Source organism: Narcine bancroftii, chromosome 4 (assembly GCF_036971445.1).
Source record: "Narcine bancroftii isolate sNarBan1 chromosome 4, sNarBan1.hap1, whole genome shotgun sequence".
Lineage (NCBI taxonomy): Eukaryota > Metazoa > Chordata > Chondrichthyes > Torpediniformes > Narcinidae > Narcine > Narcine bancroftii.
Window position 1 is genome coordinate 46,520,338 of NC_091472.1, and position 18,959 is coordinate 46,539,296.

Genomic DNA, 18,959 nt, shown 5'->3' on the forward strand with positions numbered 1-18,959 from the left:
TCAGGATTTTGGCATAGAAGATCAGACCAGACCACCGTGGTCTGAGGCATGCAGGAGTCCCAGCCTTACCCTGGCCATCAGTCCTCCACATGCTCTACCTGGTCTCACAACACTTGCGCTGGAAAACATTGCTGGCTAAAACTTGCAAAGAGCTGGGATTAACCAAGGGACTCCTATGAACCAAAGACACAATGCTGGTGAAACCCAGCAGGCCAGTGTACTTTATATTGCAACGATAAAGGTTATCTTTCTTTGGCTTGCCTTCGCGAACGAAGATTTATGGAGGGGTAAATGTCCACGTCAGCTGCAGGCTCGTTTGTGGCTGACAAGTCCGATGCGGGACAGGCAGACACGGTTGGAGCGGTTGCAAGGGAAAATTGGTGGGTTGGGGTTGGGTGATGGGTTTTTCCTCCTTTGTCTTTTGTCAGTGAGGTGGGCTCTGCGGTCTTCTTCAAAGGAGGTTGCCGCCCGCCGAACTGTGAGGCGCCAAGATGCACAGTTTGAGGCGATATCAGCCCACTGGCGGTGGTCAATGGGGCAGGCACCAAGAGATTTCTTTAGGCAGTCCTTGTACAAGGACTGCCTAAAGGTGATGTATCTTACGTACATTGTTTGACCTGCTAAGTTGCTCCAGCATTGCATTGTGTAATCATGGGGGAGACTTTTGTGTTTGACTCCAATGAACCTTGATGAATTTAAATGACTGCCAAGAGGCAGGCTTCTCATCCAAAATTAATGGTGGCTCAGACCCTGGGGTTCGCGATAAGATAAATTTCGGAAAGTGTGAGAACGCTAATGCACAGGTCTTGCACCCAGTGAGTGGCAGATGGCACCCCTGGGAATCTCTGAATGATGGGGAGCATGAAGCCACTGCGTGGTGCAACACCCCACGATGCACAAACACCTCCCCCAGGGAAGGAAATCTGATGTTTTGCCCCTCAACAAGATGGTTGTCTGTCCATTATTCTGGAAAATGATCTTCCAAGTGATTCAGTTCAAGGGCCATTGGGAGTTGACAGTCAAGGCAGACTTTGCTGGGGATGCCTGCAACCTATAACCCCCCAACCCCAAGGTCTGAGTTATTTGGCGACCACGACCCCGAAGGGCAAGTGTTGCAACGTGTCGAGACGAGGCTCGCCTGGCCACCTTACTTCCTGCTTTGCGAGCAAAGTTCTGACCCCAATGTCCCGGCGGAGGGACCCCATCATCTCCCTGTTGCTGACTCCCAGAGGGACAATCCGCCCCACCCCGAGGAGCTTTCCTGCTCTTCGGGCCAGAAACTTTTGAATCGGAATAGCCGAGCTGAAGCGCCGGCCACTCCCATTCGGCGTCAAACTTTGTGACGGGGCACTACATTGTGCGGAACATGGCGGCGCAGTGTTCCGTGGGTCTCGGCTGCAACGCGCCCTACTGGAAAAGGCTGAAGCGTCGCGGCTGAGACCGGGCGGGAAGTCGCCGACCGACCGACACCCAGACACGGAAACTTTTCTTCATTGCAGAACATTTAACTCATCTGCACCGCGCGGAAATAAGACAGTCAGCTCCTGTCACCATTTTGTTGCGTCCTGGAGCGGCCAAAGGGGATTGCATGCGAGTGCAAAAGGTAGGTGGTGATTCAAGGCTATTTTGGGGGGGCGGGGTGGGGGGGTGCAGCTGGTGAGGGAGGTCTCTTGGGGGGGGGGGGGTGGATTTCTCTCTCTGCACGGTGTCGGTGTGCAGCAGCGAGAGGAGGCCTGGCATGCATTGTATGTGGTATTGATTTTACATTTGCAGTGGGCGATGGAGTACATTTACCTGGCTGGCGTGCTCCCCCTCCCTCCCCCCCTCCCCCCCCCCCCCCCCTCCCCCCCTCCCTCCCCCCCTCCCTCCCCCCTCCCTCCCCCCTCCCTCCCCTCTCTCCCTCCCCTCTCTCCCTCCCCTCTCTCCCTCCCCTCTCTCCCCCCCCTCTCTCCCTCCCCTCTCTCCCTCCCCTCTCTCCCTCCCCTCTCTCCCTCCCCTCTCTCCCTCCCCCCTCTCTCCCGCTCTTCCCCTGACAGTGGCACCAGGCATCACAGCGCTGCGGAACCGGGCGCCGGGGGCTTGGTCAAGGAGCGGGCTGCAAACGTTCGCCCCGACGCTGCCGCCGCCTCGCACCCACTTTCACATTGTTTGCAAAGGCTAGAAAGTTGGCTGGTCTTTCCGCGTTGGCAATGAAGACTGTCATGCTGAAGGATAGTTGGAGGAAGTTGATGCCCCCCCCCCCCCCCCCATATCACCTGCCTTGATCGAGCTGGTTGCAACATTGCAAGGAAGGGGCGGGGAGTTACTGGGTTGGACGGTATTCGCTGAAGTTGAAAGCAGAAGTCGTCAGGCTCGTCCCCCCCAAAAAAACATTTCGTCCTGTTGTTTGCTGGGTTGGGACGAATGCACCCCAGGGAAATAAGGATGCGGGTCCCATAACGCGTGACCTCCGGGGGCCGGTAATTCAGGTGAAATTGTTATTGTTTGGGTGAGTCAAGCCCAAGCGCACTTGACTTCTGCATTTATTTAATTGCACTCATGTGGGATTCGTCTGATCTTTAAAATTTATTTAAAAGTTGCCTCCTTTTCTCGGAAGGCATCCCTTCCTTTACGTGGCCCCTTTCCCTCCGGGGAGGGACCCGTGTGCGCTTCTGGTCGAAAAGAACCAGATGCCTTGGATGGGCGATTGTCTTCTGAGAGGGCAGACTCCATTGGGGTCTCGTCAATGGTAACTCCTACGACGTTTTGGTTTGCAAGTCTAAATTATTGTCAGGCAGCCATCAGCAATCCCTCTAGGAACACTCTCCCGTATTTTGCCCAAGTTGGGAGGAGTGCAGGCGGAAAAGCTGGGGATGGAGGAGCAGAGAGACGCAGCATGGAAGTCGACCCTTCTGCCCACCAAACCACACGGACCCTCGGCCACTCACTCACGTGAATTCTGCTTGAATCTCCGTTTAATTCTCCCGACATTCTCCTTGACCCCTTTTCGCCTGCACACTTGGGACAATGAACTTGTCAACCCATGGGGATGGGGGAGGAAACCCCCACAGATCCAGGGAAAGTGTGCAAACTCAACACAGACACAAGCTTGAGATCAGGAAGGAACACTTTGCAGATTTGTATTCAGTTTAACTTTCCTGTCATTGGATTAGGATAAATAGTAGTGAATGTGACATTAAAAAGAGATCATCTACTTGCCCTGATGATGCCACGACACAATGTGTGTTCTTCCCATTTGCTGGTTTTGATGGCAGTGTCACTATTTCATTCCATTGAATGTTCCTCTCTCACTATGAATGCAGCAAGAGAATGTGAATTATTGACACAGAACAATATTTTATCAGTTTATTTCGTTCATTTTCTTACTATTGTAAGAAAATGCCCATGGACGTTGTATGTCAATATTCAGGCATCACTTTACATTTACCTCCCTGAGTGTTGGATAACTTCAGGCAATGTTTATCATTGTTCATCAAGTTTCAAAATCCAAACAGGTTCAATGCACACTCAGCTTGGCAGATACTTGTGAACTTAATCTTGAAGTTTTATTTTGCATTTAAGAATGGCTTCAACCATTTGTGTGCAGATGGGGAAATGGGAAAATCCTTTCTTGCCTGGCATTTATTCCAGATACACGGTACAGCGAATAATTATTCTGAATTCATCAAGAATTTCTTTTGTTTCTTGTTAAGATGAAACAAAACAAGTTTGTCCCTGCCACAGACTTCATTGCCCAGACTTCCCACACCTTCCTATCTGCTTTCTTGAGGCTAGTTGGTTAGCTTGTAGCATTTCAAGTCTTGTTCAGCTTGAAAATGAGCTTTAAATCCAACTTCCTGCTCCTCCCATCCTCAGATCCAAAGATCTTGATCCATCCTTTCATAATATCCGATTTGAACAGTGTGTTTTACTGGCTTCAAACTTGTCCAAGTTGTCAAAAACTGTACTGTATGTAACCCATCCTGATTTGCGTACGTGTAAATAACCATTCACCCCTGGTTTGATAAATATTTATAATCATGAGCTCTCGAGGCTCATTTGTTACCTGCAATACTGAGATTTTGTAGAATGTCAATGTTGAGGCATTCCTTGTCTGGTTCCACTAAAATGCTTTGCATTTTGGTTATGATGGCTGCAATCACGTATCTCTAATATTTGGCTGTTTTACAATTTTCTATAGATAGATGTAGGTACTGTCTTAGAAGATTGCAAACTTTTTTGAGTGTGTGACTGAAATTCTTGTTTGAGAAAGTTGGGATGAAAATCTGCGAATGAAGAAATCATGAAAGGAATTGAATCAATATGTTGTTTATCTATTTCTGAAATTTGGCCTCAAAATTGATTGAATTTGATGGGTGAACACCATTTTCTTCTTAATAGTTGGGGCAATCAAGTTTGAATAAAGCTTGGGATAATTTTCTGGTGAGGTAGGCTTGCACCACAAAGCTCCCTATAACTAGATATTCATTAGTGTTTGTTGATAATGTGACAATTGATACTAATTGTGGTTTGTTGTGAAGTTGAACGTTTATGCACTTGTACTCAGCAGGAAGTGCATATTACTGGCATCTCGGTCTGTTTAGAGCAAACACTTGGGTGTAAGCAGGAGAGACTTTTTTTTCCTGTTAGCGTCCTTTTTAGTAGTTTTCCTGTTTGGTTTGAAGAGACTATTTCTGATAGCTTGTATGTTAAAGTTTACCGGCAGTTCAGCATGAAATGAGTGGTTGGACTGAAGTTTGTAAATGTTAATGAAAATTTACAGTTCATGGGCATAAAGCAGCTGTTGGTTTTGTATAGTCTCAGCTGTCTATATTCCAAGTGAGTTTGCACAGTGCCTAGTTCAGCATCTCGTTTTTGGTCACAGGGCCTCACCACTTCAGTTTATGTTCTATTCTTTGCGTCATGTAGTAGCTGCAATGGTCAAGGAAGCCCAGAACATTTTTTGTTCCTATTGGGATCTTCCTTCGTTGATCCTTGAAGTCAAACCTTGGCTAATTCTTCTTTCTGCTCTTTCGAGATTATGGACAGAAGGTAATCTATGATGCTGTCTTCCTTGAGAATTTCTGATATTAAAAGAAGACCACCATTACTGAATCACAAAAATATAGGTACTTTGGATAACTGACTTCTTCTGTGGAAAATAAATGTGCTCAGAATCTATGCCAGTAAAACAGAGTTAACTACTGTGGTTAGGTTTGTGTGTGAGAGCTTTTTTTTGTTAATTCAGAAGCTGCAGCAGATACATTACTCCAAAAATCAAAACTATCTTTCTTGGAGCTGTTTTGATATTCGTTGTGTTATAAATTCATAAATCCTATAGAATTTATTTCAACGTTTTCTTTATTTTTAAAATATTTTTATTGAGTTTAACAAAACCCCTTTACACAAGGTAAACTAATGATAACATAAATTAAACACATCATGTACATGTCACATCAATAAAAAAATTAGAAGCAGAACTATAATTATTGCAGTAACTTATTTTGTTAAGGGCATCAAATTCTATAATTATAATAATTAAACAATTAAATCCTAGCCCGTACTGTGTCCAAAAGCCCATAAAATTCCCTTGCATAAAATATTTTGTACTTTTCTGATTGGATCATGTTGTTCTGTGATATAATCTGTAAATCTGTAGTTAACCCCTTCCCCCTTATAATTCAACTTTTCAATGGTTCAAGATAAGTTTTTTATACCCTGTTGCCTGACCAGGTTCATTGAAATTGCAACAACATGTACCATTTTTAATTCTTCAAGCATTGAAAATAGGGGTGGATTTTATTGTTCGGTGCCAATAAATAAAGCAATGAGTAAAATAATCTGCTTACCTCCAAGAAATGAATCATTCCATGTTTAGACTGTTTAGACAAAACAAGTCTTGAATCTTGCATTTCGGAAGATGACCAAAACAGTCTAAAGTACCTGTCCTGAATCTCTACAAGACTTGACAAAGTTGAATTCCTTATTCCTCTCCCCACACTTCTCCATTTCCCTACCATAAGCTACTTATGGGTTCTGATTATGACCTATCCATCCTTGTGTGGAGTCTCAACTCTTTCTTGCTTTATTGCTCAAAATTGTCATAAATTTATACCCTTCAACCTAGAGAAAAAGATGAAAGTATCCAGACACCATGATTGAAGCAAAAATATAATGCTGGAGAAGCTCAGCCGGTCAAATGGCCTTTTATGTAGCAAGATAAGGATACATGACCAATGTTTCGGGCCTCAGCCCTTCATCAAGGTGTGAGCCTGGCGACATTTTGGTTATATCTTAATGAAGGGCACAGGCCTGAAAAATTGGTCATATATCTTTATCTTTGCTACAAAAAATGCTGTTTGACATGCCAAGTTTCTCCAGCATTGTGTTTTTACCCTTTAACCTAACTGATTTTATAAGTGATTCACAGTTTCACCATATTGTCTGTATGCACTGGATCTTTGGGACATGCTGAAAAGACTGGCAAAAATGCTACACCCTAATTTACTTGAATCAAGCTCTCCATTTTGAGAGATTGATTAGTTGACCCTGCCACTACCTGTTCTCATTGAAAAGAGTGCAGTATGTTTACTCAAGTAAATATGTTAATTTAATAACGATTGCAGTGTTCTCTGATTTATAAAATATCTCAAAAGAATTGTCAGTTTAAATTACTGTATACTTCAGCGTATAAGTCGAGCTTCAGATAAGTCTGGTCCCCATTTTCAGCTTCATTTTCATGGTTTTATCATGTATTAGGTGTGTAAATCGACCCTCCCCCACCCCCCCAAAAAAAAGAAAAATGAGGCAAACAAGAGATTGCAATAAGCTTTTTAAAAAAAAAACCTTTTGGCTGGTAAGATGTAAACCGGTGCTGGGTCCAAGTCTCCAGCATTGGCTTCAGCTGGAGTTGGGTGCGATGCTGTCTGCATCAACTAAGCTGCTCGCTGCCTAAGTGTGCTTGGTGCAGGACTATGGCTATGTGTTGCCTCCCCGGCAGGAGCAATAACCTAGACCTCCTGGGTCAGAGCAGTGACCTCAGGTGGTTTATGGAAACCGTGAGGAGGTGTCAGGGAGTGGTGGCGCCAGTGGTGGGGAGGTGTTTCAAGGGCCGTGTTGCACCCTGAATCTAAATTGAGTGGGTTTTTTTTAGTCTAATTTTTTGCATCTGGCATATAAGTTGACCCCTGATTTTTGAATGCTTCTCATAGGGAATTGTACAAATGCCATTAAGATTGCGAATCTAGACCTGCAGTTCATCTTTTTTATTATTTTACTGGTCTCTAAGCCTTGTGCAAATTTGGCCACCCACCAGAACAACTTCTTTACAGAGCTTTGAGATGTTGATTGAGGGGTGGCCTTTCATCTTGTCTGGGGATGTGTGTTTGCTCAGCGAGCCAAGTGAGCATTTTTAGAGGCCCAGCCAAGATTGACTCGTAAAGCCTTAATTTCTCTTGGAAGAGTACCTAATTTTGGTGATCCATTTCCTTGTCCCTGTTGTTTATCCATAACCCAAGATAAATACACCACTGTGACAAAATCAGACTGAACCTTCAGCCCACTGAGTCTGCACTATCTACCATCCACACAGATCCTAAATTTATCCCATTTTATATTCCCCGTGTTCCCATCAACTCGTTCACTGATTATCAACACAGGCACAGCCCAAGGATGTGTGCTTAGCCCAGGGCTCAACCCATTCTAGACCCATGACTGTGTGGCCAGGCACAATTCCAATGCCATCTACAAGTTTGCCGTTGATGCCACAGTTGTTGGCAGAATCACAAACGGCAATGAGGATGCGTACAGGAGAGAGATAGATCAGCTCATTGAGTGGTGTCACATGCTCAACATTAACAAAACCAAAGAGATAATTGTGGACTTCAAGAGGGAGTCAGGCGAACATGGCCCAGTCCTCATTGAGGGCTCAGTAGTGGAGAGGGCCACAAACTTCAAATTCCTGGGTATCAAAATCTTTGATGGTCTGTCCTGGAGCAATCATGAAGAAGGCTCACCAGCGGCTATACTTTGCGATGTTTCTAAGGAGATTCGGTACGTCACCGAAGATTCTCAAACTTCTATAGGTGTACCATGGAGAGCCTTCTGGCTGGTTGCATCGCTGTCTGGTATGGAGGCACCAAATCTCTGGACAAGAAAAAACTCCAGAGGGTTGTTAACTCTGCCTGCGACATTACATGCACCAGACTTAACTCCGTCGAGGACATCGACATGAGGCGGTGTCTAAACAAATCAGCCTCTCTGCTCAAAGACCCCCTCCCCCCCACAACCCAGGCCATGCCTTCTTCACTCTACTACCATCGGGAGGAGGAACAGGAGCCAAAAGATGAGCCCTCAGCGGGACAGCTTCTTCCCAAGTGCCATCAGATTCCTGAATGTTCAATGAACCAAAGGCACTGCCTTACTTTTTGTGCCCTATTATTTTTATTTTATATTAGTGTTGTAAGATGGTTCATAATATGAATGTTTGCACTGGTGATGCTTCCACAAAACATCTAATTTTGTGACTTGTTCATGACGAATTCTGATTCTGAAATTCCACCAATACGTTGGAGAATATTTGACTCGTGAGCTTGCATATCTTTGAGACATGAGAGGAAATTGGAACACCCTAAGGAAACGTGCTCAGTCACAGAATGAAGGTACAAACTCCATGTTGACAGCACCTGGAATCTGGATTGAACACGAGATACTAGCATTGTGGCACAGTTGAAATAGCTGTGCCACTGTGCGAGACAGCTATAAGGAAACCGAGGAGTGGGCCCCAGATGTAGTTTGTGACTGGGTGAGGTGAGGGTTCACATGGTACATGGTTATTGAGTGCAAATGTTTGTTTCCCTATCCTTATTCTCCATCCCTTTCAACAGAGTTACCGATGGGATCTACACTGTGAAAATCAATGGTTTTGTTAGATCGCACAACAAACATTCAAATTATGTATGCTCTGTTGATTGATGGGCAAGGTTGCAGGGTCTACAACTATTTCTGTATAAAACAAGACTTTCTTTATGTAGCTTACTTTTGCACTCTGTTTTGGCCAGTGTATTCATGTTCACACCACAGTTCAGCTGTTTTAACACGTGTTTGAATGTTATTTTTGTTCTTGCTTGCACTTAAAGCTAGTGTAAGCTGCCTTGTAAAATTAAGCCTGTAGCATTTTCAATTGTAGTCATGGTAACCATAATTTTTGATCAGGGTTAAATTCTTAATTCTACCAGAATTTTAGGTTGTTTACACTTTCTGTATTGGAATAAAGTCCCAATTCTAACTTTAATTCGCGCTCCATCTTGAATACCAGTATGAGTAAGTAATAACTTTTTTTATTGAATACGCTTTCTGTTTTACTGCACCTCTGAGACAAAAGATTAAAATAGTTGCAATCAAAGAATTTTGGGTAGTCGTGTCCTGTACTTTGATTGGAGGAAGTGCTATACTTGTAATTTTGGATAGTCGTGTCCTCTACTTTGATTGGAGGAAGTGCTCTACTTGTAAAACGAACCTGGATCCATTGCTAAAGGAGCAAATTTTATTTGCTGTGATGATAATAGAATGAGGTATTTTTTTTTCAGCAAATGATGATTGGATCAGAGATACGTGCTCAGGAAAAGAAGGCATGGATGACTTTTTCATAGATTTGCATTGAATTTCGCCTCTCTCTGAGCTATGTAATCTAATGTAAATCTTCCCGGTGAAAACTCAGCACAAGGTGGAAAATGTACCTAACTGAGCCACAACTGGGTCAGGAGGGTAAGAAGAGGGCTTTGGAAAGACGAAGTTTTGCGAGGTGATTTTTCTTGAAAAACATGAGTTAAGTTGAATATAAAAGTTTGTGCTCTTTGTGTCATTGTCCTTAGTGTATTGAACATTTTTGTAACATTAATCTGGAGTTTGAAACCTGATGACCCTGGCATCGCTCATTCATGCTGATTTGTCTGTTCTCTCTGTTGGAGAGCTGTGCTGTGCTGTGGTGGAGCTGATGGGCCCATAGTTTGTTTATTTGTCTCTTTATACCTGATGCATTGAGAAGAGTTTTTCCATGAACAGTCTATCAGGTCATCTCTAACCTTCTTCCAGTCATGTAAACTTGAAGGGCAAGAGGACATTTCCAGAGTGGAGAATTGCAACGAATAAAAGATCAATTGTAGCAAAGCAAGGACCATGCGAGAATAGTGCTGTGGGATTTATTTAGGATGGGTGCAGGGACTTTATTCTTGTTAGTGTGCGCTTTCTGAGCCTTCTCCCTTTTGGGTGTGATGGGCCCTTCAGTAAGTTGGCTGCCTTTCCTCTGCTGCCGGAGTTAGTAATGCAATAAGGACATTGACATAAATAGCACCAACTTCTCTATGGAATGAATGGCTTTGTGGCCAAGTTAGCAGATGATACAACGGTAGATGGAGGATCAGGTAGTGTTAAGGAAACCGGGAGCTGGGGAAACTGCAGGTCATGCAGCATGCTTAAGTAACTTTCGATACCCTGAATTTTTGGCCCTGAATGATTCCTTGGGAATCCCAAAATTTCGACTGATGTCTGAATTAAAAGGAGGGGTGAAGGGTCAAGAACACAGGTTAGCAGGTAAGAGATAATAAGTGGATACAGGAGTGGGAGGCACTGTGACTTGGTAGATAAGTATTGATGATGCCATGGTGATCAAATGCTACACTCACTGGGCAAATCGGGTTAGGAGTGAAGATAGCATTAAGATCAGCAAGGCCTGTCAACATCATGCAGTGAGGAAGGCAAAGCATGGATATGCACGGAGAATCCACAGACACCTGTGTGACACCAGCAACATGAAGTGCATGTGACAGGGTATTCAAACAATGTCTGACTATATGTCAACGTTGCGGGTCAGCAGCAATAATGCTTCCTTTCCTCACAGTTTGGAGGAAAAACCAGATGACATCAAAGAAAGCCTCGCCTCTCCCCGAACAGGCACCCTGCATTGCCGTGCCTCAGGTGAGGAAGATCCTGTCTAGGGTGAACCCACACAGATCAACATGTCCAGATTATAATACCTGGTCAGGTGGTGAAAGTCTGTGCGGCCAAGCTGACGGAGGTCGTAACGGAAATTTACAACATTTCACTGCAGCAGTCTTTTTGGGCCTGCAGGTTTCAAGGACATCCCGGTGCACGAGAAAATGACGGTAACTGACTAACCACTGCCTAGTGGCATTGACCTGTACAATCATGAAGTCCTTTGAGCAGCTGGTGATGGAATGCATCAAATCACATTTTCCTGCAACATTAGACTCATTTCAGTTTGCCTACCATGCAAACTGAACCACAGATGCTGCTTTCGCTTTGACCTGACCTGGAGTTCTTCAGCTGCTGGGAGGAGGAAGTTCTGGCTGTGAGATTCTAAATTTCTTGCAATGTTGAAACAGACCATCAAGCTAACTAATTCTGTGCCAGCTCTCGGAGTAATCCCATCTCCCTGGTTATTCTGTCACATGTGCCTATTAACATGCTGCCCCTGCCCTTTCCCCCAACTATCCTCTAATTGCCCACCTGCATCAGGGTCATTTTTTTACAGAGGCCAATTGACCAAATAACCAACATGTCTTTGGAATGTGGGAAACCTGTCTCGTGATCCCGTAGGATCAGCACATACACTCCTGACTCCCGTGGAAAATTAGCTAGAAAAGTTTTAAATAAGTACTGTTTTAAGCTTAAAATATTTTTGTAGTTTATTTAAACTTCCTCACTCTACATCTATGATACCTTCAAAAAAAGAAAGTTATAACAATGACATTAGGAACCCGACGGGAAGACAAGAAGAGAAAAAATACTTAGGCCTACCTTGACGATGAAGCAGGGTGCTTGACTTTGTTCTCCCTCCCAGCCGGGAGAGCTGTTGGAGGGGACTCATGTCAGTGCCTCTCCACTGCTAGTGCAGAGAGATGGCGTTGGTGGAGAACTCGCAAGTGAACTGCGCATGCAGAAGTCATGCATGCGCTGTGCGTCGAAACCCAAAGCACTCCTGGGAGTGCAGCAGTCCCTTGGAGAAAAGTCAGGGATTCTGACTTGTGCATAGGAGGAGGAAGAATGGGGCATAAGAGCAGGTTCTTCAGTTGAAGATGAGGAAGAAGGGATACAAGAAGAGAAGGTAGAGGAAGTTAATTTTGGATCTTGTATTAAAAAAGAGGACTTATCAATAATGTTAATGGAACAATTTAAACTAATGAAAGGGGAAATAAAGGAAAGATTAAAGGAAGTTAAATCTGAGATTAAAGCTGAAATTAAGGAGATGAAAGAAGAAACTGATAAAATATTGGATATAGTAAATAAAATGAAGATGAAATTAGAGAAAATGGAATTAACAATTACTGAAGTGTAAGATGTACAATATGCTGAAGGTAGGGTGACTAATGTGGAAGCTACAACTAGTGCTTTAATTATAGTAAATGAAAATCTTTCTGATAAAGTGGATACCTTAGAGAATTTTAGCAGAAGAAATAATATTAAAATGGTGGGTCTGTCAGAAGGGAAAGAAGGCTCCGATGCAGCTCATTTTTTTCAAGATTGGATTCCTAAAATATTTGGAGAAGATAATTTTGAGAATAAGATTGAATTTGAGAGAGCTCATAGGGTCCTGAGACCTAAACCCTCTCCGAAACAGAAACGACGTTCCATATTAATAAAGTTTCTGAGTTATCAAGATAGAGAGAATTTGGCTGTGAAAAGAGCAAAGGACAGCAAGATCCTTTGTTATGGGAAGGGGATAGGATTTTGTTTTACCCTGATTTGAGTGAGAATTTGTTGGAGAATACTGCTACGAAGACGTTATATGAAAAAGGTTACAAGTTTTTTCTTTGACATATAGCTACTTTGAAGTTCTTCCCGGGACAACAAAAAATAGTTCTTATAAACTTTGAGTATGTTTGGAACTTTCCTCAAGCTCAACCCTCAATTACTACGGATCTGATGCAATTAACTAGTTCTTTCTTTTATTTTGATTTCTTAAATGAGATGGAAGAATTTGGTGATATATTTCTTCCTTTTTATATTAATCAATTGAATTAATTGATTAAAGTTTACATATTGAATACGCTAAGAGAGTCGATAGAGGTGGGAGGTGTTGGTTTCTGTGGGATTATGTGTGTGTTTGTGTGCTTGGTCACAAACAATGTTGGGAGGGTTTTTCTTTGTATTGTTAGAATTCAGAAACTGAACTTCTATCTATCTATCTTTGTATTATTGTTTTTCTTTTTCTGTCTTCCTTGGATTGCTGGAGGATATGCTTACACGTGCATAGATTCTTTTTGTTGGATTGTGAGATCATCATCTGCGGGATGGAGTGAGGGATAGGAATTGATTAATATTTGGTTGGAGTAAAGTAATTAAGTTTGTAAGGTTTAATGTTAATGGGTTAAATGGAACAATAAAGAGAGAGAGTTAACATATATTAAAAATGGGAATAAATATAGCTTTTTTTCACAAGAAATACATTTAACTGAGAAAACATTTGAAATTAAAAAGAGATTGGGTAGGATATGTGATGCCTTCTTTATTTAATTTAAAGTAAGAGGGGTAGCAATTTTGATTTTAAAAATATCTTTCTATTAAGGTTCAAAATATTATTACAGACCCTGCAGATATGTTATGATACATTGTTAAACTTTTTTACAGAAATATGGACACTTTGAATTTGTATGCTCCAAATATTGATGAGAAATTTATTCAAGATACTTTTTAAAATTTAGCAGAGACACATAAAATCATTTAAATAGGAGAGATTTTAATTTTTGTTTAGATCCTTTGTAAGATAGATCTACTTGAATAACAACAAGAACAAAAGCTGCTAAAGTTACTTTGGGCTTGATGAGAGACTTGATTCATGTATGGAATAGAATTCATCCTAGAGAGAAAGATTATTCATTTTACTCTAGTTGATTTGATTCTCATTCTAGAATTAATTTATTGTTGGTTTCGGCTCAAATAAAAGCTAGGATTATTGAAGCGGATTATAAGGTGAGAATTTTATCTGATCATTTGACTTTGATAATAACTATGGAAATGCCTGATAAAGAGAAGTTGATCAAAAGGTAGAGATTAAATTCTCTGTTGTTGAAAAAGAAAGATTTTTGTGACTTTGTTCAAAATCATATTAGTTGGTGTCTGCTGCAGCAGCGCCACTAAATCAATGCACCAGACACAGTAGTTTGTCAGGAATGACGTTTATTCAAATTTCCCTCTCTTTTTAAGTCACTTCTGGCCCGGACAACCAGGACCAGAAGTAGTGCTATCACATCCCTGTAATGCACGTGAATAGTGCGGAGCTTTAAGTGGAGACGATAGGAGCCCCGCGCCATCTTATGAGTAATCCCTGAATGCCATGGGCGCTGCGATTTGGCCCATGGCATTGTGTGGCCATTTGGCTAGCTGAGTAAGCGGCAATCAGTTCTGTGGCATTGTGTAGCATTTCGCCAGCTGCATGGAACAAACTGAACTTGATCCACCGATTACTAAGGCAGAAGTAAGGGAAGCAATGAATTCTTTACATAGTATAAATCTCCAGGAGAAATGGTTTCCATCTGAATTTTATAGAGAATTTAAGGATTTAATTCCTATATTTATGCAAGTTTTGGATCAAGCTTCACAAACTTCTACTCTTCCAGAATCATTTTTGATGGTGATAATTACTGTGATCCTTAAAAAAAAAAGACAGAGATCTTTTGAAACCTTCATTGTATAGACCTATTTCATTAGTAAATGTAGATTATGAAATAGCAGCAAAAGTTTTTGCAAACAGAATGAAGAATTTGTTACCTAAATTAATTAATATGGATCAAACAGGGTTTTTTTTTTTAAAAAGACAATCTTTGGAAAATGTAGCTAGATTGCTTAGCACAATTCATTTAGCACAAAAAATAGGTGACCTGAGTGTTGCAGTGGCTTCAGATGCAGAAAATGCATTTGATAGATTAGGATGGAATTTTTTGTTTAAGGTAAGAAAAATTTGGATTTGGATTAAATTTTTAAAATTGGGTTAAAACATTATATAATAGACCTAAAGCTAAAGTAGTAACAAATTGCCAGATATCTATACCATTTAATTTAAGAAGATCAAGTAGACAAGGATTTCCCTTGTCACCAGCTTTTTGTTTTAGCTATAGAATCACCTGCCCAGATGATTCGCTCAGATTTACAAATTAAAGTCTTTAGGATAGGTCAAGAGAAACACAAAATCAGTTTATTTCCAGATGATGTTTTAATGTATTTAACTGAACCTGAGTTATCTTAATGTAGATTGTTTGCCCAGTTGGAAAAATATGGGAAAGTTTCAAGTTATAAAATAAATTGGGATAAAAGTGAAATTATGCCTTTGACAGTAGGTGACTATACCCAGTGTCAGAGAGATAAGGTGTTAAATATTTAGGAATATGTACGGATAAAAATTTGAAGAATTTAGATAAATTGAATTATTTATCTTTTACCTTAAAAAAAATTGAGGAAGATTTTTTTATCATTGGATAAATTTACCCATAACTTTAGTTGGAAGGGTGAATTGTATAAAGGTTAATCTATTTCCAAGCAAGCTGGGACGTGGCAGCGAGGTCCTTGGGTCGTAGGTTTTATATCGGAGTGGCCTTCTCCTATGCAGGTTTCTTACCCGGGCTGGAGGGGCCTGCCTCCCCTCCTAGGTCGGTCCATACTGCCCGGACCGGGGCCGAGGCCGCCGCAGTTCACCCTGTGCCTGGACTGGGGCCACCGCCTCCCACTCCCTGCTTGCTTGGCCACGGCACACGAACCATGGGTGTAAAGGGTGGGGCCAGTACTGCGCGCACTGCACTCCACCTAAAAGCTCCTTTGCGCAGGCCCGAGGACAGGTCCACGTCCTCCCCCTCAACGTCCTCCCCCTCCACGTCCTCCCCCTCCACGTCCTCCCCCTCCACGTCCTCCCCCTCCACGTCCTCCCCCTCCACGTCCTCCCCCTCCACGTCCTCCCCCTCCACGTCCTCCCCCTCCACGTCCTCCCCCTCAAAAGATGCTCACAAACTCAAGCTAGCATGCTGGAACATCAGAACCATGCTAGACAAGACTGACAGCCACCGACCTGAACGTCGGTCTGCCCTCATTGCACATGAACTCCTCAGACTTGACATCGACATAGCCGCTCTCAGTGAAGTCCGCCTGGCAGATGTAGGCAGCCTCCAAGAACGCGGCGCGGGCTACACACTCTACTGGTCTGGCAAGCCTTCGGATGAACGACGCCTATCTGGTGTAGGCTTCATGGTCAAGAGCTTCATTGCCTCCAAACTCGAAAACCTTCCGACAGGCCTCTCGGACCGAATCATGTCCATGCGACTCCCACTTCAAAACAAGCGTCACATCACCCTCATCAGTGTCTATGCTCCAACCCTCCAGGCGGAACCAGCAGAAAAGAACAAGTTCTACACCGACCTGCGCAACCTCATCCAACGTACCCCTACAGCCGACAAGGTTGTCATCCTGGGCGACTTCAACGCTCGTGTCGGCAAAGACTCAGAAACCTGGCCAGGAATCCTGGGCAAGCATGGCGTCGGCAAGTGCAACGACAATGGGCGCCTCCTGTTGGAGCTCTGCGCAGAACAGCGGCTTGTCATTACAAACACCCTTTTTCAGCAGAGGGACAGCCTTAAGACCACCTGGATGCATCCCCGATCCAAACACTGGCACCTCCTGGACTACATCCTGGTGCGAGAAAGTGACAAACAAGATGTGCTCCACACCAGGGTCATGCCTAGCGCGGAATGCCACACTGACCACCGGCTGGTTCGCTGCAAGCTCAACCTTCACTTCAAGCCAAAGCCCAGGAACAATAAAGCCCCCAGAAAGAGGTTCAATGTTGGAAAACTGCAGTCAGACGAAGCGAGAGGAAACTTCCAGGCAAACCTCAAAGCAAAGCTCGACGTTGCAACCCGCCTCACGGACCCGTCCCCTGAAACCCTCTGGGATCAGTGAAGGCTACCATACTGCAATCCACTGAAGAGGTACTGGGCTTCTCCTCCAGGAAAAACAAGGACTGGTTTGACGAAAACAGCCAGGAAATCCAGGAGCTGCTGGCAAAGAAGCGAGCTGCCCACCAGGCTCACCTTACAAAGCCGTCCTGTCCAGAGAAGAAACAAGCCTTCCGTCGCGCATGCAGCCATCTTCAGCGCAAACTCCGGGAGATCCAAAATGAGTGGTGGACTAGCCTCGCCAAACGAACACAGCTCAGCGCGGACATTGGCGACTTCAGGGGTTTCTACGAGGCTCTAAAGGCTGTGTACGGCCCCTCACCCCAAGTCCAAAGCCCGCTGCGCAGCTCAGACGGCAAAGTCCTCCTCAGCGACAAGATCTCCATCCTCAACCGATGGTCAGAACACTTCCAATCTCTTTTCAGTACCAACCGCTCAGTCCAAGATTCCGCCCTGCTCCAGCTCCCTCAACAGCCCCTAAGGCTAGAGCTGGATGAGGTTCCCACCCTGGATGAGACATATAAGGCAATCGAACAACTGAAAAGTGGCAAAGCAGCAGGTATGGATGGAATCCCCCCAGAAGTCTGGAAGGCTGGCGGCAAAACTCTGCATGCCAAACTGCATGAGTTTTTCAAGCTTTGTTGGGACCAAGGTAAACTGCCTCAGGATCTTCGTGATGCCACCATCATCACCCTGTACAAAAACAAAGGCGAGAAATCAGACTGCTCAAACTACAGGGGAATCACGTTGCTCTCCATTGCAGGCAAAATCTTCGCTAGGATTCTACTAAATAGAATAATACCTAGTGTCGCTGAGAATATTCTCCCAGAATCACAGTGCGGCTTTCGCGCAAACAGAGGAACCACTGACATGGTCTTTGCCCTCAGACAGCTCCAAGAAAAGTGCAGAGAACAAAACAAAGGACTCTACATCACCTTTGTTGACCTCACCAAAGCCTTCGACACCGTGAGCAGGAAAGGGCTTTGGCAAATACTAGAGCGCATCGGATGTCCCCCAAAGTTCCTCAACATGATTATCCAACTGCACGAAAACCAACAAGGTCGGGTCAGATACAGCAATGAGCTCTCTGAACCCTTCTCCATTAACAATGGCGTGAAGCAAGGCTGTGTTCTCGCACCAACCCTCTTTTCAATCTTCTTCAGCATGATGCTGAACCAAGCCATGAAAGACCCCAACAATGAAGACGCTGTTTACATCCGGTACCGCACGGATGGCAGTCTCTTCAATCTGAGGCGCCTGCAAGCTCACACCAAGACACAAGAGAAACTTGTCCGTGAACTACTCTTTGCAGATGATGCCGCTTTAGTTGCCCATTCAGAGCCAGCTCTTCAGCGCTTGACGTCCTGCTTTGCGGAAACTGCCAAAATGTTTGGCCTGGAAGTCAGCCTGAAGAAAACTGAGGTCCTCCATCAGCCAGCTCCCCACCATGACTACCAGCCCCCCCACATCTCCATCGGGCACACAAAACTCAAAACGGTCAACCAGTTTACCTATCTCGGCTGCACCATTTCATCAGATGCAAGGATCGATAATGAGATAGACAACAGACTCGCCAAGGCAAATAGCGCCTTTGGAAGACTACACAAAAGAGTCTGGAAAAACAACCAACTGAAAACCTCACAAAGATAAGCGTATACAGAGCCGTTGTCATACCCACACTCCTGTTCGGCTCCGAATCATGGGTCCTCTACCGGCACCACCTACGGCTCCTAGAACGCTTCCACCAGCGTTGTCTCCGCTCCATCCTCAACATCCATTGAGCGCTCACACCCCTAACGTCGAGGTACTCGAGATGGCAGAGGTCGACAGCATCGAGTCCACGCTGCTGAAGATCCAGCTGCGCTGGATGGGTCACATCTCCAGAATGGAGGACCATCGCCTTCCCAAGATCGTATTATATGGCGAGCTCTCCACTGGCCACCGTGACAGAGGTGCACCAAAGAAAAGGTACAAGGACTGCCTAAAGAAATCTCTTGGTGCCTGCCACATTGACCACCGCCA

The 18,959-nt window shown here is 44.0% G+C and overlaps 1 protein-coding gene across 7 annotated transcripts in view; it reads left to right on the plus strand.

The window, feature by feature from the left end:
* The first annotated feature begins 1,261 nt into the window (after positions 1-1,261).
* LOC138760519 (transcriptional-regulating factor 1-like) overlaps positions 1,262-18,959 on the plus strand; it is a 306,320-nt gene continuing 288,622 nt past the window's right edge. For 5 of the 7 annotated variants that reach the window (XM_069931160.1, XM_069931166.1, XM_069931164.1 and 2 more), the window contains exon 1: positions 1,262-1,603. The gene's annotated coding sequence lies outside the window, so the exon portion shown is untranslated. Of the gene's footprint in view, positions 1,604-2,401; positions 2,469-18,959 lie in introns of those variants that run through there. The other 2 variants (XM_069931167.1, XM_069931162.1) reach the window with 2 other exon arrangements.